Here is a 23,826-nt window from a genome sequence, read left to right as displayed (position 1 = left end):
AACAGAAAATTAGAAAATAGGAATGTGAAAATCTGTCCAAATTCCAAAACCCATGTCCCGGTTTCCGGGATTCCGCATCTGTACGTTGATAGCAAGAAACAAGAGAAGAAGCAAGAGGCGGAGAAGAGATGCTCTAGACAAGACAGATATATGATTGCTAGTTTCTTTTGGGATTTTGCGAGCTCGAAATTAGAAAAACCAACAAGAAGAAAATTGAAAAATGAAAATAAACAAAATAAATTCGATAAATTGGGGGAAATATAATCGCCTGCTCTCTCGACTTTCGTGGTTATTAGCTTGCATTTCATGGCGGCCGATGAATCAACAAGACAGTCATACGTTCCATCACACGTGTAAATAAGATTATCGACAACTTTATCATATTCTAACGATAAGAGGTTGATTTAGGTGGCAGCCGAATGAGCGTTTGATTTAATATATTTAGTGCATAAAAATTAATATGCGCTTAAATTTTAAAGTAAATAATAAAAACATTAATAAAGTGTAGTTTATAAATATATTTATTATTAAAATTAATAAAAAATATTAAATAAAAATTTAAAAATTAAATAAAAATAATATAATATAAAATATCTAATCAAAATAATTTATAAACAGATAAATTAATAATAAACTAATTATATATTTATAAATTAATTTAAATAAGCATTTTATTATATTATCATCTAATTTTTAAAATTTTACAAAATTTCTCATTTAATATGTAGTTTCGGCAAGAAATAGTTTCGGCCAATTCTCTCGACGGCTCTAGTAGGTTTCGACGAGTAATTTGGAGCATAGAATCAAATAATTACGTAACGGCTGTTATTTACAGGTTTTAGAGCAGCCCGTTACCCATTAGGCCATTATTTACGGGTCTATTTTGATTTGCAGAATAATATCTCTTACCATTGTTAAGTAACGGTAACGGCCGTTACCATTGTGAGAAAATTTATGGGCTGGTGGGGGGCAGAAATCACATGATTTTAGCAGTCCAAAATAGTCAAAAAACTACCTAATTTGAGTCTAAAATAGAAGAGAATAATTCAAATTAATAATTCAATCCAAACTCACTTTTTTACTTTCACATAATGCTCCATTCTCTAGTCTCCACCTTCATAACTCATTTTTTCTTACTTAGAAACAAAAGACAGCAGTGGCAGCCCCCTATTGAGTGTTCTAAATTTGTTTTTGCAAACAAAAGGCCTTAACATTCTTTATTCTCTACTTTACTACAAGTTCTACAACCTTGCAAGTTGCAACGTCTTAAAAATGTGAGTGTTCTTCATTTTTTTAGTATTTATGCCAATTATTTACTGATTTTTTCCTTTTTTTTTGCACATTTATTGTTGAAAATTGCTGTTAATGTTAGATTTTTTGTTAAACTTATAGTTTATGTGTATTTTTTCTAATGTTGATTTATTTTTCTAAAAAACAAGTATATAATTGTTATTTGTTGCTTCTTGAAATATTTTTAGAATTAATTTTATTAAAATAATTATTAATTACAAAATAACATCAAATACAATTTTAATTTTTTAGATATTTCCTATTTGCTAAAACTAAGTATAAGTGTAGATGTTGGAAAAGTTTACATTACTTTTCATAAATTTAATTGTAAGTTAAAACTTTAAAGTTTAAATTTAAATTAAATACTTGTTTAAATTTAGTTTTAGTTACTTATTTGATTTTTCCAAAATTGTTTTTGATGTTAGATTTGTTATTAAATTTATAGTTTGAAGCATTAGTTTGCTCGATCTATAGGTTTATGTGTATTTGTTGTAATGTTGATATAGTTTTCTAAAAAATATGTTTAGAATTGTTGTTTGTTACTTCTTGAAAAAATTTTTACAATTAATTTTATTAAAATAATTGTTAATTACAAAATAACATCATATAAAATTTTAATTTTCTTGATATTTGCTATTTGCTAAAACTAAGTATAAGTGTAGATATTGTAAAAGTTTATATTACTTTTCATAAATTTAATTGTAAGTTTAAACTTTAAGGTTTAAATTTAAATTGAATACTTGTTTAAATTTAGTTGTTGATATAATTTTCTCAACAGTGAAAATGCCTCGAGGAAGTAGCGGTACTGGTAAACCAAGCGATGACATTGGATGGAAGTTTGCTACTCCGACAAGAAAAAAAGGAGAAATGATTTGCAATTTTTGTGATAAAAAAATAACGGGAGGAATAACTAGATTGAAGTTACACTTGGCTAATATACCTGGTCAAGTTGCTGGTTGTAAGAAAGTGTCATTAGAAGTAAGGAAAGACATGCATGCTATGTTGAAGGATTTTGAAGTTGCTAAAAGGGATAAAGAAAAGAGAGAAAGAGAATTAGAAGAAGAAATAATGAATATGAACCGGGAGGATGATGATGATGAGGAGGAGGAGGATATAGAATTAGAAATGGCAAGACGAGAAAGTATGAGACAATTTGATGAAGACGAATTTCGAAGGAGAGCGGGTGGCCGTTATGAAGGTGGTGGTAGTAGTCGCCAACCCCAAGGATTAGGTTGGTCAGCTACTGTTCGTGAAAGGGGTAGAGAAGCCACAAGACATACATCAACACCAGCTGAACGATTGGCTGCCTCTGAAATTGAGTTAGAGAAGAGTAGAACTCAATTGAAGCAGCCAAAATTAAATACTAAATGGCTAAAGATACAAAAGGAAAAATTGCTTAAAGCTTTTGGAAATTTTATAGTCCATAATAGATTGCCTTTCAATATTGTGGAGTCACCTTGGACTAGGCCACTTTTGAGAATAGTTGCTGAAGTTGGGTTGAATATATCACCCCCAAATGCCTATGAGATTTTCGAGGTATTTCTGAAAAATGAATACAATGAAATGAAAAAATTTATTGCTTCATTTGAGGGGATATGGAAAGAAAGGGGAGTTACCATCATGTGTGATGGTTGACTGAGCATAATTAATTTTCTTGTGTATTCAAATCGTGGCATAGTGTTCCACAAGTTTCTTGATGCATCAAATGTGGAACGTAAAGATGCAGATTATTATTTCAAAATTATGAAAGAAGTAGTTGAAGAAATCGGCCTAGAAAAGGTTATTCAAGTGGTGACAGATAATGAGGCCGCCATCAAAGCTGGTGGAAAGAAATTAATGAAAAAATTTCCTAACTTGTATTGGATAGCTTGTGCAGCTCATTACATTGACCTAATTTTAGAAGATTTTGGGAAGAGAAAAAGCATCAAGAAAGTTATTGAACAAGCAAAAGTTGTCACTCAATTTACTTACAATCATAATTGTGTGGTAAATTATATGAAGAAATTTACAAACAATAGAGATATTATTCGGCCCGACATTACATGATTTGCCACAAATTTCATTACTTTGGAGTCTATTATCTGATGTAGGACGGGGTTGAGAAATATGTTTGAATCAGAGCAATGGATAGCAAGTAGGTTTGGTCAGGCTACCAGTGGACCTCCTTATGAAGCAAGGAACATTGTTCTTGGCCTGGGTAATGAGGGAAGAAATTTTTGCGAGAAAGCCCAAGAAATAATAAAAATTCAAGAGCCTTTACTTAAAGTTCTGAAATTATTGGATGGTGATGAGAAGCCAACTATGGGTTTTGTATTTGAGGTAATTGAAAGAGCAAAGTTAGCAATCAAAGCTAATGCCAGAAGCTATATAGAGTATTGGAAAATCATTGATCATCGTTGGAATATTCAACTACATCATGATTTACATGCAGCTGGTAAGTTGATGCCTTAATTAGGTATATTCACTACATAAAAAAATTTAAATCATTTTGATAGCTAATATGTGTATTTAATTTTATACGGTACTTTCTTAATCCTCAATACCAATATGGTCCACATGATATTGGAAATGATGAGGAAATCATGTTGGGACTGAAGAAGGCTATTCAAAGGTTAGAGAGCGATTTAGTGAATCAAGCTCGTGCATTGAACCAAGTAAGTATATAGCTAAGCGAATTTAGCTCTCAAAATTAGTTAGAATTAGAAATGGAATATAATCCATTTGATTTTATCATGCTTATTAATGTTAAAATTATTGGGTGTATCTACTATCTACTATACTAGGCACTAATGTTTCGAGATAAATTAGGGAGCTTTGGTACGGCTTTGGCACAAAGAGCCAATAAGATTAGTGATCCAGGTAAAACTAATAACATTTATAATTTTTAAACAATGTTATATTAATTTTGACTTTGAGGCTTTCTGCCAATATTAAAGTATTTTGTTTAGTTATTGAACTATGTCTATAATGCAGCTGAGTGGTGGATTACTTATGGTGAAAGTGCTCCTGAACTTAGAAAAATTACAATTAAGGTGTTGAGTCAAACAACTTCAGCATCAAATTGTGAGAGAAATTGGAGCACTTTTTCCCTTATACATACAAAGTCAAGAAACCGACTAAGGTATAAAAAGTTACATGCACTTGTTTTTGTTCACTATAATATGAGACTAAAAGTGAGGAATGCAACAAGAAAAAGTCGGCAGAAGTTGGAAAGAAATTACAATCCAATTAACTTGGATTACATTTTTGAAGAAGATGACCCGTTAAATCCATGGTTAGAGGAAAGGGAATCTCCTGTGCTTGATGGTCAAGAAAATCCTTGGTTGGATGAGAAAGATATTGCTCCAACTCAAGTAGAAGGAAGTGGTGCTCCTGCTAGTGGCAGTGTTAGACCTGAACGTTGTTTTGCATTGTTAAGTTCAAGTAATGATGATGATGGTAATGACAATAGTGGTGGTGGTGAAGTTGGAGGAGGATCAATGGGTGGACTTGGTGTAGGTGCTACTTCACAATTACAAGAAGATGGTGGAGGTGGTGGTGAAGGTGGTGGAGTGTTTGGTGGCGAAGCTCCATTTGCAGAATGGCCACAGACATATCGACATCGTAGATTATGGGGTTCTGGTGGTGCTGAATTATCGTCATCAAAGGGCAAAGGTGTTCAACACGAAGAGTGCTCTTTTGATTCTGAATCTAGCTATGGGTATGGTCATGGTGGAAATATAATACATGGAGGCTCATCATCTACATCTACTAGTGATTATGGATATGGACATGGACAAGCACACTCAAATCCATATCCATATAATTATCCCCCTCCTATGTATTCAGAGCAATCATACTTTCCACAACCCGCTAATCTAGTTGATTCCTTATTTAATTTTAATCCATCACAGTATTATCAATTGAGTCAATATCAACAAAGTGAGGATCAAAGCTCTCAAAGTCAGAACCAAAGTCAAGACTATCAAGAACCTCCTAGGCATTCATTTTGGTGGTAATAAGGTTAGTTATTTACAATTTATATAATTAATTCAGGTCTAAATTAGTTAATGTTAATGATGTCCAAATATGATAGATGATAACGTCTTTATTTGATATATAAATGCTTAGTATATAGTTGTATATCTTGATTTTATTTATCTCTATCAATATCTACTCATTTTATGAACTTTGAAAATTTTTCAAAAAAATTTGTGTAGCGCCAGCCCGTTACCATTACATTACGGCCGTTACAGGCCCGTTTCCGTTACTGCGACAATGACCGCGATTGCGACCGCGTCTATGATTTAAAACCATGATTTGGAGGCGAAGATTGGCGGCAGGAGGCTACCATGCAGCCTAGTGAGAAAAGAGAGGCCGAAACCTTCACCTATGTAATGTAAATTGCTTTAAAGGAAAAAATTATTATTTAGTTTATATATTTTAATAAAATTAATTATTTAATTTTTTTATTTTAAAAAATATAGACAATGATGGTGTCACACTTATAGTAGTGGGTACTCATATATTATATCATTAACTTATATTGATCCCACAATTAACTAAATAAAAAATATTTTGACTCTAAAAATAGTGTCCATTTTTAAACCTTGCAAAAGAGTGTAATATTCTCCATTTTCATTCATTCTTTTAATTTCTTTAATTTTTCCTTGTCATTCCAAGATCAAAAATCTAGCACAGCCCCATTAAAATTATTGGTGTTACTCTTGTAAAGGTATTGTTATAATTTTGTTGATTTTAATTGAAAATTAGTTTGTAATTTATAAATTAAGTAAATAATTAAAATTCCTCTTTGCTTCATTGCGGAGATATTGTTTTATTTCTTTGATTCAATTAGCATAAATTTAATAAAATAATCTTGTAAAAATTATTTCAATCCATTTAGTTTGATGTAACACCCCTATTTGTATAGCTTGGTATATTTCACTATTCCGGTGATCGGTGTCGGTCCGGATAATTAAGGGGATTAAAGCCACATCTAAGACAACTAGATAAGCCCTAAACATAAATAATTAGTAATTGTCAATTAGTTAAGTATAAATAAGAAAAACAGAACATAAGAGGTTAAGTGAGCCGAGAGTCACAGTGATGGGTGACTTTCTCAGAAAGGACTGCGAAGTCGATTTAAACTCAAATTTTGAACTGTAAAATGTGACGCCGCAGTCCTTAGGACTATTGCGAACACAGTGGAAAAGAGAAAATCACGAAAAAAAATTGTTAAGCTGGTCAAATAATTAGGTCAGGGATTCGAAAGAAATATTGAATTATTTACAAACCGGGTCGAACCGGCAATGGGCAATTTGATCAATTGGCCCCTAGAGCTGACTCCTGACCTAACTGTCAAATAAAATCAGAGAAAAAAAAATTTCAGAGTCAGGAATTAAATTAAAGAACTAATGGAAAAATAAATAAAAAAAAGGAAAAAGAAAAAGTGATGACATCATGCATGACATCATGCATGATGCAATAAACATTATAATTAAAAATTTAATTTTTGGTAATTTGTGGTCTTCCTAAAGGTTAAAAACATAAAAGGAAAAGAAAAATAAAAAAAAAGAGTTGTCTTCTTCAAAACCATGACCTCTCTCTCTCATCTCTCCCTCACCAAAACCTCCATTGAAGCTCATTTTTGAGCTTGAAGAAAACCAAATTCCACCATAGAAAATTTACCTACCATGATTAAACTTTATTTGGGCAACTAGAAAAGAAGGTTCAAGGAGAAAGAAAGAAGAAAGGAAGAAGTTTGAAGAGGAAAAAAATTCTGCATAAAGGTTAGTAAGTTAACTTGAAACTTTTAGTTTAATCCTTGTATTTTTAGCTTAATGAACTTAGAAATTAACATAAAATGAAATGAAAACAACTTTGGAGGACTATATGTGAATTTCAGCCAGCCATAAATATATGAGAATATGATGTGTTTTGAATGAATTAAAAGTGTATGTAAGCTTGAATGATTTGAGAAATGGTGTTGGTATGCTTGGAATCAATTAAATGTAACAAATCAAGTGAATTAGGGTAAGATAAAAATTGAAGAATTAGTCAAATGGTGTGTTTGACCATATTTGAGCTGAAAAATGGTCATATGTGACCAATTGTGGTATGTTGGAAGTGTTAGAATTAGGTTTAAATTCGGATTGCTTAGGGATATTCTGCAGGCAGCAGGACCAAGGTCCCTTTTAGGGACCAAAACTTAAAATTTACTATCCCAATTGGTGTGAGGCCAATTGAGAATGAAACTAGACAAAAATGGCACATTTTTCATTCAGGAATCATGCCCAAAAGTGACCAAAACCTAGTGAATAAATTGACAAAATCTGGAATTAGGTATTATGCCATGTACAAAAATGACCAAATGAACAGTGTTTGTTTATTTAGCCATAACTTGGGCTAGGTAGGTCAAAATGACCCGATTTTTGTGGCATTAGAAAGGTATAACATAGTAATACAACTTTCATGAAGAACACAAACCCAAATTATGCCCTTAACCAAGTCATTTAGCCACCCAAAATTAGTGACCTAAAATCTTGGAGAACCAAATTAGTGGCCAGAAAATCTGGGTTAGGCCAATCTGGCAAGCCATGTTCAAATGGCTATAACTTGAGCTACAAAACTATAAATGGAGTGATTTAAAAAGGGAAATAAAGTTAAGACAATAGGGAACATTTTCTTTGAAGAAAACTTAGCTAAATTTTGACAGCAACATGACCAATGGAACAATACAATACAGGACACCAAAACTGAAAATTTGCAATTTTGCCTAAAGACTTAAGTTTTGAGAAAACAACCAAAACCAACAAAATTGGTGACCAAAATGTGGTATGTGAGTATAGTTAGAATTCCCATACCTATTAAGCCTTAGAAAGTCAACAAATTGACTTGAATAGTATCGTGAATAGTAACCCCGAAATACAAATTTTAAAGAACGTCAAGTTTAGCATATTAAAGCTAGGTAAAAGTAAATTTAAATTTATTTTTGGATTTATGATAAGTTATGATACTGAAACACTGTGAAACTGTGTGCTTCAGTGGAAAAGAATACCGGGAAAGAACCCGAGATGTTGAGTCAAGGCCAAGAGGCGACTCATATAAGGTTTGTGCACAACATAGAATTTCTATAAATTTTCTTCTGCACATTGTTTTGAATGAATTGAAATATTATATTGTGACACCATTGTCTTGAAATCTTTATTATGCTTTTGATTTTAATTGTTGAAAGGTTACTTGTTTGTGTTTGAAATGGCAATAAATGTTTAGTAAATTGTTAAGATAGTTTTGAAACCACAGTGTCATGACCATATATTTGAATACCTCACTAGCATGACTAGTAGGCGAAATTAGTTTCGGATTTTGATTCCTTCTCTGGCTGAATTGTTGAGGTGTGTGCCAGTAGAAGAAGAAAAAGAATGGGTTCCCATATATTTGAGCTAGCTAGCCTTGTGATGTGACTTCTCATTAGCCTCTGATTATTGAGATGATATTTGTTTCGAATGGCATGATATAACTGTGTGTTTTTATGAAATTTGTTTTGAGGCTTTCGAAATGAAATTGTTTGGATTAAAATCTTATAAATCATGTTTTGAATTTATATCTCATGTTTAGTTAATTTTTGAATAAATATGTTTTAAATTCCGCATAAAGATTATTTTAGTATGTTGTGCACCATTGAGTCCTAGTACTCAGCGATGATTGTTATTGATGTCACAGATATAGAGACTAGAGGAGCAGTAGAGTGAACTGCTGAGGATTGAGGAGCTACCTACTCTGAAGTTTATCGAGTATATTTTATACCCTGACTGTAAAAAAATTATTTTGATGTATGTAAATGTATGGACATGTAAAACTGGTCATGAGCAGTTGTATAAAGCTTGTAATAAATTTTGGTTTGGATTTTTCCTAATGTAAATTTTTGGAATGATGTATGTAATTGTTTTATCTTTAATGAAATATGAATGAAAATATTTTGTTTTAATTTGAATGAAATGTTTTAGTAGTATTTTGATGATGTTGAATTTTAGAATTTGAGAAATGATGTTAAAATTGGTTGGAATGGATGTTGAATTGATGAAGTTGTTGAGATAAATCTTTGGAAGTGCTTTTTACAGGTATTTGAAGAACTGTTTTCTCAAAATACAGACGACTCTGCCAAAATTTTTATAAAATTTGCAAAAAAATAAAATGGGATAAAAATTTTAATTAGTTTTCAAACTCTAATTAAATGTTTCAATACCTATTAGAAAATGCTCACCACTTATAAAAGTAAGAAAATTATTTTAAAATCCCTTGTTGGTTACTTAATGAGTTATCTGTAGGTGAAGTTCAGTAGTTTATTAGGTATTCTACGGGATCATGTTATGCCTTACAAAGGGGTAAGGTGTGACATGTTTTAGTGGTATCAGAGCAAATTTTTTTATGTATGTTTTAACTTGAGAATTTGTGTCTTTTCTTTGCTAAGTATAACTGCTCAATGTCGTTATTTGTTACATACAGTGCATTACATCATAAATATGAACTAACGGAGGGAAATCTCCTTGTGTTATTTGTTCAGGAGATATCCTACTTCAGATTGATATGGAAGAAAGGGATCGCTCAGTTGAGCAATCTGTTGAAGCTGAGGCATAAGGGGAAGCCCCAGCTTTACAAAATGTTAGTGGGTCAGTGGCACCAGCCCCACAAATGCCACAGTTGCCTGCACAATTCGCACAACAAATGGCAGCAATGTTTCAACAAATGGCTGGGGATATGCCTGCACAAGCTCCACCCTAGACTACTGTGATACAACCACAGCCTCCAGCCAGACAGTATGAGAAGCTGTTGAAATATGGGGCGATAGAATTCAAGGGCACAGTAGACCCTTTAGAGGCAGAACAGTGGCTAGAGAGGATGGATCGAGTGTTCAAGAAGCTGCACTGCCCTGATGAGCTGAAATTTGAATACTCAGTATCTCTACTACAAGGGGATGCTTATGATTGGTGGAAGACCATCCCTCACAGCTTGGTTGAACCACCAGTACTGACCTGGGATGATTTCATCAGAGAGTTCAGACAGAAATACATGCCAGATGCATATGTGGATCAGAAACTACAAGAATTTCTGAGTTTGAAACAAGGCAACAGAACATTGGCTGAATATGAGAGGGAGTTCTCCCGCTTAAGCCACTATGCTGGGAGTCTCCTGTCTACTAGTAAAGAAAGGTGCAAGAGATTTGAGACTGGTTTGAAGCCCAGCCTACGGATGCAAGTAGTGGGATTCAGACACAGTTTAGAGCTCATTTCTCAAGCACTTGAGTTAAAAAGAATTGAATCAGAATTGACCCCAGTAAAAGAAAAATTAGAGAAAGCTGAGAAATCAGAGAAAGATAAGGGGGAAAAGTCAGTAGAGCAAAGTCCTAGTGGTACTTCTGGGAAGAGGAAGAAATTTGGTGGACCTAGCAGAGGTCAAGGTGGAAGGTTTGGAAGGGGCAGATTCTCTGGACAGAGACCCCCTAGGTCCTTGATCGGCGAGGGTTCACATCCTCCCCTCCCCTGTGAGACTTGTGGCAAGATTCATGGGGGAGAATGCTATTGGGCAACAGGAGCCTGTTTTAACTGTGGAGGTAAGGGTCATATTGCAAAAGATTGCACTAGTGCTCCTAAATTCGGTCTAGCTCCTACTATTGCAGAAGGATCTATTCAGAGTCCTGCTACCAGAGGTTCACAACCGGTTAGCAGAGGAAGAGGCAAAGGTAGAGGTAATGCTTCGGGCAGTCAAGGTACTGTTGATCAGTCAGCACAAGGAAGTGCTTCAGCCAGAGTTTATACGATGAGACAGTGAGAAGAGGCTGAGACTTCCGATGTTATAGCTGGTACATTCTCTATCTCTGATCAAGATGTATTTGTACTGTTTGATCCGGGTTCAACCCACTCATATGTTAGTGCTAGCATAATCAGTTCACTTGCTGTTCCGTGTGTCAAACTGGGTTTTGAAGTGCTAGTAACTAGTCCGTTAGGATAAGAGGTTTGGGTCAACAGAATCTATAGAGACTGTCCTTTGGTGATCCAATGACATATTTTTCTGTCAGATTTGATTGAAATGCCCTTCAGAGATTATGATATTATCTTGGGCATGGATTGGTTAGCCAGGCATCACGCTATGATTAACTGTAGACTGAAGATAGTCACTTTTGGTCTCCCTCTGTATGGTGATGTGGTAATACATGGGGAGAGGCATTTACTACCATCAAAAATTATTTCGGCTGCACTAGCCAGAAGAATGATCAGAAAGGGTTGTGAAGCATACTTGGCACATGTGATAGACACCCAAGTGGGGAGTCCAGTACTCAGGGACATCCCTACAGTATGTGACTTTCCGGATGTGTTTCCTGATGAATTGCCAGGATTACTTCCAGAAAGAGAGGTGCAGTTTGAGATTGATGTTATGCCTGGTGTGGACCCAATCTCTACAACACCATATAGAATGGCACCTACAGAATTGAAAGAGTTGAAAGTGCAGTTGCAAGAGTTGCTTGATAAGGCCTTTATCCACCCTAGTGTGTCACCTTGGGGAGCGCCAGTGTTGTTTGTTAAGAAGAAAGATGGCACTCTCCACTTATGTATTGACTATCGGCAGTTGAATAAGGTGACAATAAAGAATAGATATCCATTGCCCCGCATTGATGACTTGTTTGATCAGTTGAAGGGTGCAGCTGTGTTCTCCAAAATTGACCTGAGATCAGGTTATTATCAGTTGAAATTACAAGAGCAGAGTATTCCTAAAATTGCCTTTAGAACCCGTTATGGCCATTATGAGTTCTTGGTCATGCCATTCGGATTGACTAATGCTACGACTACTTTTATGGATCTGATGAACACTATCTTTAGACCATACCTCGACCAATTTGTTGTGGTATTCATAGATGATATATTGGTCTATTCGAGGAGTGCAGAAGAGCATGATAGACATCTGCAGATTGTACTGCAGACTTTGAGGGAGAAATAACTCTACGCCAAATTGTCAAATTTGAATTTTGGCTAAAAGAAATATCTTTCTTGGGGCACGTAGTATTAGTAGAGGGCATTAAAGTAGATCCAAGTAAGATAGAAGCTGTCCTTAATTGGAGGCCACCCAGGAATATCACGTAGATTCGCAGTTTTATGGGTTTAACTGGATACTACTATAGATTTGTGAAAGGATTCTCCATGTTGGCATCTCCATTGACCAAGTTGCTTAGGAAAGATATGAAATTTCAATGGACAGATAAATGCCAGCAGAGTTTTGATGAATTGAAGAGGTGTTTGACTGAGGCTCCAGTCCTGACTTTACCTACACTGGGTAAAAAATATACAGTTTATAGTGATGCTTCTCACAATGGGTTAGGCTGTGTACTGATGCAAGATCGAAACGTTATTGCCTTTGTATCACGCCAGCTAAAACTGCATGAGAGGAATTATCTGACACATGATTTGGAGTTTGCAGCTATTGTGTTTGCTCTTAAGATCTGGAGACACTATTTGTATGGGGAAAAATGCTACATTTACACAGATCATAAAAGTTTGAAGTATTTGGGCACCCAGAAAGAGTTGAATTTGAGACAGAGGAGATGGTTAGAGTTGATAAAAGACTATAATTGTCTGATAGACTATTAGCCAGGGAAAGCTAATGTGGTGGCTGACGCCTTAAGTCGCAAGACTATGGTAAGTCTACGGGTTACTCCTTTATCTATGGTACATGAGTTGAGATCATTACATGCCAGCTTAGAGATTAATGATGAGGGGCAGACATTAGTTGCATGGCATGTACAATCAGTGTTGATTGATCAGATCAGAATGGCTGCTCAGAATGATCAGAAGTATCAGAAGCTGTTAGAAGAAGTCTGAAATGGCAAGAAACCAGAATTCTCAATAAGAGATGATGGTCTACTGCTTCACCAGGGCAGAATGTGTGTTCCTAATGATATTGATTTGAGGCAGATCATTTTGAAGGAAGCACATGAGTCTCCTTTCGCCATGCACCCTAGTGGTACAAAAATGTATAGAGGGCTAAAGGAGCATTACTGGTGAATGGGTATGAAAAGAGATGTGGCAGAATTTATTTCCAAATGCCTAACTTGTCAGCAAGTGAAGGCAGAGCATCAAGTACCCGCTGGGTTGTTACATCCACTACCAGTACCAGAATGGAAATGGGAGAGAATGACTATGAATTTTGTGATGGGACTTCCAAGGACACAGAAGAGTCATGATGCAGTATGGGTCATTATTGATAGACTGATAAAGTCTGGTCATTTTCTGCCAGTCCGGATGGACTACAGTTTAGACAGATTGGCCAAGCTATACATTGATGAGATAGTAAGACTGCATGGAGTGCCAGTATCTATCGTATCTGACAGAGATCCTAGGTTCACTTCTAGATTCTGGAGTAGTCTGCAGAGAGCCCTAGGAACTAGATTGAACTTCAGTACGACATTCCACTCATAGATAGATGGCCAGTCTGAGAGGGTAATTCAGATCTTGGAGGACATGCTACGGGCTTGTATAATTGAATTTGAGGGCAGTTGGGACATACACTTGCCTTTGATTGAGTTTGCTTACAACAACAGATACCAATCAAGCATTGGGATGCCTCCATATGAGGTTTTGTATGGCAGAAAATGCAGAACTCCCTTGTGTTGGGATGAAGTAGGTGAAAGGAAGATGATTGGGCTCGAAATTGTTCAACAGACCGAGGAGAAGATCAGGGTGATCAGAGATCGACTTAAGACTGCATCAGACCATCAGAAGTCCTATATTGATCTGAAGAGAAGGGATATTGAGTACGCAGTGGGTGATAAAGTATTCCTTAAGGTTTTCCCTTGGAAGAAAATTATGAGATTTGGCAGAAAGGGCAAACTGTGTCCTCGTTTCATTGGGCCATATGAGGTTCTGGAGAGAGTGGGTCCTTTGGCATATTGTTTGGCATTACCTCCAGAGTTGGAGAAGATACATAATGTCTTTCATGTATCTATGTTGAAGACGTATCGATCAGACCCATCTCATGTACTACCAGTAGAAGAGATTGAGGTGAATCTAAACCTCACATATGAGGAAGAACCTATAGAGATTTTGGCTTATGAGGTGAAGTAGCTACGGAACAAGCAGATACCGTTAGTGAAAGTGCTGTGGAACCATTATACGGGCCAAGAAGCTACTTGGAAACGAGAGGAGGACATGAGAAAATAGCACCCACAGCTGTTTAGAGATTGATACCAGGTAAAATTTTGAGACAAAATTTATTTTAAGGGAGGGAGAATTGTAACACCCTTATTTGTATAGCCTGGTATATTTCACTATTCCGGTGACCGGTGTTGGTCCGAATAATTAAGGGGATTAGAACCACATTTAAGACAACTAGATAAGCCCTAAATATAAATAATTAGTAATTATTAATTAGTTAAGTATAAATAAGAAAAATAGAACATAAGAGGTTAAATGAGCCGAGAGTCACAGCGATGGGTGACCTTCTCGGAAAGAACTGCGAAGTCAATTTAAACTCAAATTTTGAACCGTAAAATATGACGCCGCGGTCCTTAGGACTATTGCAAACACAGTGGAAAAGAGAAAATCACGAAAAAGAATTGTTAAGTCGATCAAATAATTAGGTCAGGGATCCGGAAGAAATATTGAATTATTTGCAAATCGGGTCGAACTGGTGAGGGGCAATTTGGTCAATTGGCCCCTAGAGCTGACTCCTGACCTAACTGTCAAATAAAATTGGAGAAAAGAAAATTTCAGAGTCGGGAATTAAATTAAAGAACTAATGAAAAAATAAATAAAAAAAAGGAAAAAGAAAAAGTGAAAAAGTGATGACATCATGCATGAGATTATGCATGATGCAATAAACATTATAATTAAAAATTTAATTTTTGGATAATTTGTGGTCTTCCTAAAGGTTAAAAACATAAAAGGAAAAGAAAAAGAAAAAAAAAAAGAGTTGTCTTCTTCAAAACCGTGACCTCTCTCTCTCATCTCTCCCTCACCAAAACCTCCATTGAAGCTCATTTTTGAGCTTGAACAAAACCAAATGCCACCATAGAAAATTTACCTACCATGATTAAACTTTGTTTGGGCAACTAGAAAAGAAGGTTCAAGGAGAAAGAAAGAAGAAAGGAAGAAGTTTGAAGAGGAAAAAAATTCTGCATAAAGGATAGTAAGTTAACTTGAAACTTTTAGTTTAATCCTTGTGTTTTTAGCTTAATGAACTTAGAAATTAACATAAAATGAAATGAAAATAACTTTGGAGGACTATATGTGAATTTCGGCCAGCCATAGATGTATGAGAATATGGTGTGTTTTGAATGAATTAAAAGTGTATTAAGCTTGAATGAGTTGAGAAATGGTGTTGGTATGCTTGGAATCAATTAAATGTAACAAATCAAGTGAATTAGGGTTTGAACCTAGGGTTTTGGAAGACAAAAATTGAAGAATTGGTCAAATGGTATGTTTGACCTTGTTTGAGCTGAAAAATGGTCATATGTGACCAATTTTGGTATGTTGGAAGTGTTAGAATTAGGTTTAAATTTAGATTGCTTAGGGATATTCTGTAGGCAGCAGGACCAAGGTCCTTTTCAAGGACCAAAACTTAAAATTTACCAACCCAATTGGTGTAAGGCCAATTGAGAATGAAACTAGACACAAAATTTCACATTTTTCATTTTGGAATCATGCCCAAAAAGTGACCAAAACCTAGTGAACAAATTGACCAAAACTGGAATTAGGTATTCTACCCTGTACAAAAATGACCAAATGAACAGTGTTTGTTCATTTGGCCATAACTTGGGTTAGGCAGGTCCAAATGATCTGATTTTTGTGGCATTAGAAAGGTATGACATAGTACTACAACTTTCATGAAGAACACAAACTCAAATTATGCCCTTAACTAAGCCATTTAGCCACCCAAAGTTAGTGACCTAAAATCTTGGAGAACCAAATTAGTGCCCAGAAAATCTGGGTTAGGCCAATCTGGCAAGCCATGTTCAAATGGCTATAACTTGAGCTACAAAACTACAAATAGAGTGATTCAAAAAGGGAAATAAATTTAAGACAATAGGAAATATTTTCTATGAAGAAAACTTAGCCAAATTTTGACAGCAACATGACCAATGGAACAGTACAATACAGGACACCAAAACTGAAAATTTGCAATTTTGCCTAAAGACTTAAGTTTTGAGAAAACAACCAAAACCAACAAAATTGGTGACCAAAATGTGGTATGTGAGTATAGTTGGAATTCCCATACCTATTAAACCTTAGAAAGTCAACAAATTGACTTGAATAGTATCATGAATAGTAACCCCGAAATACAAATTTTAAAGAACGTCAAGTTTAGCATATTAAAGCTAGGTAAAAGTAAATTTAAATTTATTTTTGGATTTATGATAAGTTATGATACTGAAACACTATGAAACTGTGTGCTTCAGTGGAAAAGAATACCGAGAAAGAACCTGAGATGTCGAGTCAAGGCCAAGAGGCGACTCATATAAGGTTTGTGCACAACATAGAATTTCTATAAATGTTCTTCTGCACATTGTTTTGAATGAATTGAAATATTACATTGTGACACCATTGTCTTGAAATCTTTATTATGCTTTTGATTTAAATTGTTGAAAGGTTACTTGTTTGTGTTTGAAATGGCAATAAATGTTTAGTAAATTGTTAAGATAGTTTTGAAACCACAGTGTCATAACCATATATTTGAATACCTCACTAGCATGACTAGTAGGGGAAATCAGTTTTGAATTTTGATTTCTTTTCTGGCTGAATTGTTGAGGTGTGTGCGAGTAGAAGAAGAAAAAGAATGGGTTCCATATATTTGAGCTAGCTAGCCTTGTGATGTGACTTCTCATTAGCCTGTGGTTATTGAGATGATATTTGTTTCGAATGGCATGATATAACTGTGTGTTTTTATGAAATTTGTTTTGAGGCTTTCGAAATGAAATTGTTTGGATTAAAATCTTATAAATCATGTTTTGAATTTATATCTCATGTTCAGTTAATTTTTGAATAAATATGTTTTAAATTCCGCATAAAGATTATTTTAGTATGTTGTGCACCACTGAGTCCTAGTACTCAGCGATGACTGTTATTGTTATCACAGATATAGAGACTAGAGGAGCAGTAGAGTGAACTGCTGAGGATTGAGGAGCTACCTACTCTGAAGTTTATCGGGTATATTTTATACCCTGACTGTAAAAAAATTATTTTGATGTATGTAAATGTATGGACATGTAAAACTGGTCATGAGCAGTTGTATAAAGCTTGTAATAAATTTTGGTTTGGATTTTTCCTAATGTAAATTTTTGGATGATGTATGTAAATTGTTTTATCTTTAATAAAATATGAATGAAAATATTTTGTTTTAATTTGAATGAAATGTTTTAGTAGTATTTTGATGATGTTGAATTTTGGAATTTGAGAAATAATGTTGAAATTGGTTGGAATGGATGTTGAATTGATGAAGTTGTTGAGATAAATCTTTAGAAGTGCTTTTTACAGGTATTTGAAGAACTGTTTTTTCAAAATACAGACGGTACTCTGCCGAAATTTTTATAAAATTTGTGGAAAAATAAAATGGGATAAAAATCTTAACTAGTTTTCAAACTCTAATAAAATGTTTTAATACCTATTACAAAATGCCCACCACTTATAAAAGTAAGAAAATTGTTTTAAAATCCATTGTAGGGTACTTAATGAGTTATCAGTAGGTGAAGTTCGGTAGTTCATTAGGTGAAGTTCGGTAGTTCATTAGGTATTCTACGAGATCATTTTATGCCTTACAGAGGGGTAAGGTGTGACATTTGATGTCAATCTAATAGGGTAAATTTCAATAACTATCCCTGAACTTATATGGTTGTAACACTACAGTCTTTAAACTTTAAAACGTAACATAAAACCCCCTAAATTTTCAAATTTTGCACAGTAAAATCCCTCTAACTTTCAATTACTAATTTTTCAGTTGAAAACTGATGTGAACAGCTCCCGCATGGCTCTTAGTCAACATTTCTCTCTTCTCTCTTATTCAAATTGTAAAATTATTCTCTCTGCACCTAAAAAATCATTCTGTTTACAGTGAGAAAAAAGATTCAATTTACACATAACTTGATAGAGAAAAGAGAAATATTGACTAAGCTCCATGTTAGAACTATTTAGGTCAGCGTCTAACTGAAAAACTGACAATTAGAGGTTAGAGGGATTTTACTGTGTAAAATTTTGAAAGTTGAAGGGGTTTTATGTTACATTTTTAAGTTGAATGACTATAATGTTATACTAGATAAGTTCATGGACGGTTGTTAAAATTTATCCCAATCTAATATGTATCAAAATGTCTATTTTCAACTTTTAACTTAATATGTTTCAAAATGTCTACTAATGTATTTTTAGCTTTCAATAAGTGGAAATTAATTCGTCTTGCTCAGTTTTATCCATTGGAATTTTCTGTTGTAGAACTTGTAGTTCTTGATAATCAAATTGATACTCATATCATGGATATGCGATCCAGTGATAACTTTGAAGATGTTAAAGGAAATGGTGATTTTGCTAAGAAGTTGGTTGGACAAAAAAATTCTTATTCATCTTCTAGTTTACTTGCTTCTAAAATTAGTATTGATTTTGTCAATTGCAACTACAAATGTGAAAAGGGCATATTCCTCAATGAAGTTTGTTAAAAATCAGTTATGTAACTAAATGCGTAATCAATTGATGAATGGTTGTCTAATTACTTACATTGAAAATGATATATTTGATAGTGTTGACAATGAAGCGGTTATTGAACACTTACAAGATATTAAAATTCATTGAAGACAATTATAATTTTTTAATGTTATATATGCATTTATATTCAAATGAAATCGACCTTACTAACTGAAGTTTTGGTTCACCACTGACTATTTAATTTCTATTTTTAATCCAGTGAAATGTTTAATCCATCTTGTTAACTTTTCTACTAGTTAAATTAATTAAAAAAGAGAGAATAGTTGTAAGCGTGAACTGAATAATTGATAAATTTAAAATTACATAAACTAAATATTTATATTATTCAAATTATAATAACTGAATAGTTGAATTGAGAAAAAATATTTTATATGAAAATAATGAGATGAACTGTTTAAAATAGTTCACATACTAAAAAATAGAGAAATTAAATAGTATATTTTTAAAAATATAATAATTAAATAATTAATTTTATTAAAATATAATAATTAAATAATAATTTCTCTCATTTTACTTTACGTATCTAGCAGCCAAATAGACAGTGATTGTAAAATTTTGAAATTTTTATTTTTATTTATCTTAATTTAAATTTTGAAAATTTATTGTTGATTCTAATATTTTTATTAATTTAATTATTTTAATTTTAAATTAAGTCCAATTGAATCCACTTTTGCAATGTTTTAAATAAGTACATTATTTTACATAGCATTTAAAACCTCTGTAGTTGGGTGGAGAAAGAGGAAAATAAAAGAAACAAAAATGAAAAAGAAAATGGATAAAGTTCTCCCTCAAGAAAAATTTTAGGCAAAGGAACTAAATTATAATTTTTCTCTTCTCACCATCACTTTTCTTTATCAATCCACCCCCCGGTCTATCCCCTTGGCCCCAAAATGTCAATTTTGTTGATGAAAAGCAATGAAATCTCGTGAAATTTAAAGTGAGGCTTTTCAACTTGGAAACTTGATCCAGCTGAAAAAACTGATCTTCCTAATGTTGGCTAAGCTCCCCATCACCATCAGTAGACTCGTTGCACTTCAAGGACTCTCCGTAGCTATTGGGAATTTAAGTCCCACATTAGGAATAAATAGAAGTTAAAGGGTGAATATAAGTGGTTTGATTGCAATATTAGCTTGAGTAGTCATTTTGATGTATAAAGTAATTTAATAATTTATATAAATTCGAGCTAAAATGAATTTGTAATACTCCGAACCTCCGAGCTTTGAATAGTACCATTTTTGATCTATGATTCGTAATATTCAAAGACATCTTGAGGATCAAAAATAAAGGAAAAATTAATTGAGATAGACACAATAAAAATTTAAGTGAACCAAAGACCTAAGGACTCATCGGGGATTATGAAAAAGATGGATTATAACCCGATGAGGGGCATTTTGGTCAATTCACTTCAAGAGTTGATTTTTGACCAAAATATCAATTAAATTAAATGAAATTAATGAATTGAATTATGGAGTAATTTTTTTGAGGAAAAATTCAAGCATAAAGTGAAAAGAAAATAAAAGAAATGAAAACTTAGAATTTTAATCCCATTTTGACTTAATTAAAATTTTAGGACCAATGAGCTTTGGATGACTCAATTAAAATTAATTAAATAAATCAAAATTGAGATAAATATAAAAAGGAAACAAAACCCTCTCCCCCCCCCCCCCATTTGTTGCCGCCACCCTCACAGCCTCTCTTCCTTTCTCTTTCTCTCTTCTTCTTCATTCTTCCATCAATAACCCTTCTCAACCTTTGATTTCCCCACATTTCTTCCACCAAATTAATAGAAAACATCAAAGAAATCCTTGATTGAGGGATTGAAGCAAGAAGAACAAGAGAATTGGAAGAAAATTGGAAGTTGGGAAAAATCATCAAGAGGTAAGTTTCTTTCATACTTAATTAGTTATACAAGCTTTGAATCAAGTTAGATTGTGATGAAATTAGATGAGAAAGTATGAGAATCATGCATTTATGGAGAGGGGAATTTTTGTCCAACTTGGGAAAAACTTAGGGTTTGATGTGTTTTAGCTAAATTGATGATGAATTTAAGTTTAAATGAAGTGGTATACATATTTGGGGTTGTGGAATTGCATGGGATTTGCATAAATTGGAAAGTTAAAAATTAGGGTTTATGGAAAATTAGGGCTTTTATTGTATGAAGTGTAATTAGTGTTTATAATGACAAATTGTGATCATTTGAAGTTCCTTGAGTGTAAATTGACATTGGGTTGATGAAAAGAATTAATGAAATTGTATGGATTGGGGAAATTGCAAACTAGGGTTTTGGAAAATTGGACATTTTGTGCTAGGAAGTGCCATTGATGTGTTTAATGTTAAATTATAGTCATTTGGGATGAATTAAATGTGAATTGAGGTTGGTTAGTGAAAGTAATTGAAGGAAATGAAAATTGAACTTTAGGGCTGAATTATAGACACTGAGTCCAGTGTGCTTGGCAGCTCATAAGTTGAGCTACATAACTCCAATTGGTGTTAAACTAATTGGAAATGAAACTTAAGACATAGGGCTAGAATTTTCATGAAGATACCCTGCCTAGAAAATGACCATAAGCTGTCCTAAATGTGCCTTGAATATGGATGTAGGAATTCTGAACCTGATAGAGTGACCATGTGAATAGTAATAGAAACATTATCATAACTCACTCTAAGAAACTCCAAATGACCTAATTCTTGAATCGATGGAAACCTGAAATATAGTAGAACATTTCATATGAAGAACTTAAGGTCAAATTATGAACTTAACTCAACCAAATTGCTAGACAAAGTTGGGTCAACAAATCTGCTAGAACTTGGACCAGTCTTGAAATTCTGGAAAATGGCCATCCGACCAGTTTTGGGAAATTTACCATAACTTGATCTACAAAACTGCAAATGTAATAATTCTAAAGCCAAAATTTTTATAACACATAGAACTACAACTTTTATGTTTTGACTAGAACCTAGATCTTAGGTCAACTTAGAGAAATTATTAGGAAAATTTAGAATGCCTAAGTTGGATTCCTGCAATTCAGCTAAATGGCCTTATGACCCCAGTATGGTTAACATGTCATAACTTTCTCTACAAAACTCCAATTAGAGTGATTCAAAATGGGTTGGAAACCTAAGACAGAGAATACAATATTGTTTTAAGGATCTGGATTAAATTATGGACATAGGCTCGGATGTTAGATGTAAAATTGGGCATAATTCTGAAAACCTGAAATCTGTAGGATTATCCACGTGAACAGTAATTTTAATTTGACTATAACTTAAGCTACAAAACTCTAAATGAGATGATTTAAAAAGGGAAATAAAGCGGAGACCTAGAGGAACAATTTTCATGAAGAATACCTCACCAAATTATGATTGAAACTAGATAAAAATTAGGTTCAAAGATTAAGCCATTATGCTGTCTAGAATTCCAAAACTCACTAAGGTTATAAAGTTAACTTAGGGATGGATTAGAAATTTGTGTAATGAGTTCTTGGCAATAGTTTGGATAAATATTGAGACATTCAACTTGTGTGTTTTCAGTAGAAAAAGAGGTTGGGACGGACAAGAAGAAGTAAGTAAAGAGAAAGAGGTTTATTGAAGGTTTGTGCACAACTAACCTTTTTCTTTGTTTTAACTTTGTAAATTGATTTGAATGAGTTTATTTTAAATGAGATATGATTTTTCTCTTGCATTTGAGAAATTTATGTGTTGCCACCACTATATGGGTTTTATGATGATTTGAATGTGTTTATTGAATTGCAAATGTGATTGTTATTTGAGAAACTTTTGAAAATTATTTTAAAACCACAGTTAGCATGACAGTCCCTTTTGGAACTCCTCAGTAGTAACAACTAGTTAGAGTTTGATAATTGATTATGATTATGTCCCCCATTAATAATGGTTAGTGAGGTGAGACTATATGAGTACTCATTAGCTAGCTAGCCCTTCCCTCATTAATAATGGTTAGTGAGGTTGATTTGCTTTGTCGTGGTGTACAACACGGCATTGATCATGAAATTTTGTGTCATGGTCTAAACTATGTGTTAATGTTAGCAAGACTTATGATTTGTGATTTGTGATTGTGAATTATGACCTCTTCATTGAAAGGTGATTTCAATAAATGGTTCTTATAGACTTAGAACTATTGTGATGTTTTCATGCTTATGGAAAATATGATTTATTATGTTTTGACAAGTTGTATTTTATTTTAAGTGTTAAAATTATTAGTTGTGCACCATTGAATAATATACTCAGTGATAGCTTATTTATGCTATGCAGGTAAGAGAAAGGAGAAGGCTGCCGAGTGAAAGACTTGGAAGCATCATTTTGTATTGACTGTGGGTTAATATAGTAGGTATACCCCGTAATTTCCTTTTGATGTATTTTGTAGCTATATGTATGGATGTATGGACATTGAGCAGTTTGTATTAAAAAATATTACATTACTAAAGCATTTTGGGATTGTAAATATTTGAAATTTTATTTTGAGACTTATGGAAATATAACTTTCGTAATATTTAGTTTATTATTATTTTCAATGAATGTTTACTTGAAATGTAAATGAATTTTGGGTTTGCTAAAGTTCCAGCCAACACAATGCAGTTTTTCGCAATATAAATGTGACGCCCCTTACCCGTGTACAGTGTAGCCGAGCAAGGTGTGCCACATTCGGTGCTGGAGCACCCTACCTTATCTGTCATGTACATTGTTAATTTAAATTCCTTTTTATTCATATTATCCATGTGTGGAATTTTTTTTTTCGCATTTCATTTTTGTGGAAATTTGGACAGAGTTTTCTTTGTTATATTAGCATGTGGTGAGTTTCACT

Source organism: Hevea brasiliensis, chromosome 13 (genome assembly GCF_030052815.1).
Source record: "Hevea brasiliensis isolate MT/VB/25A 57/8 chromosome 13, ASM3005281v1, whole genome shotgun sequence".
Taxonomy (NCBI): Eukaryota; Viridiplantae; Streptophyta; class Magnoliopsida; order Malpighiales; family Euphorbiaceae; genus Hevea; species Hevea brasiliensis.
Note: the sequence above shows the minus strand (reverse complement) of the source record.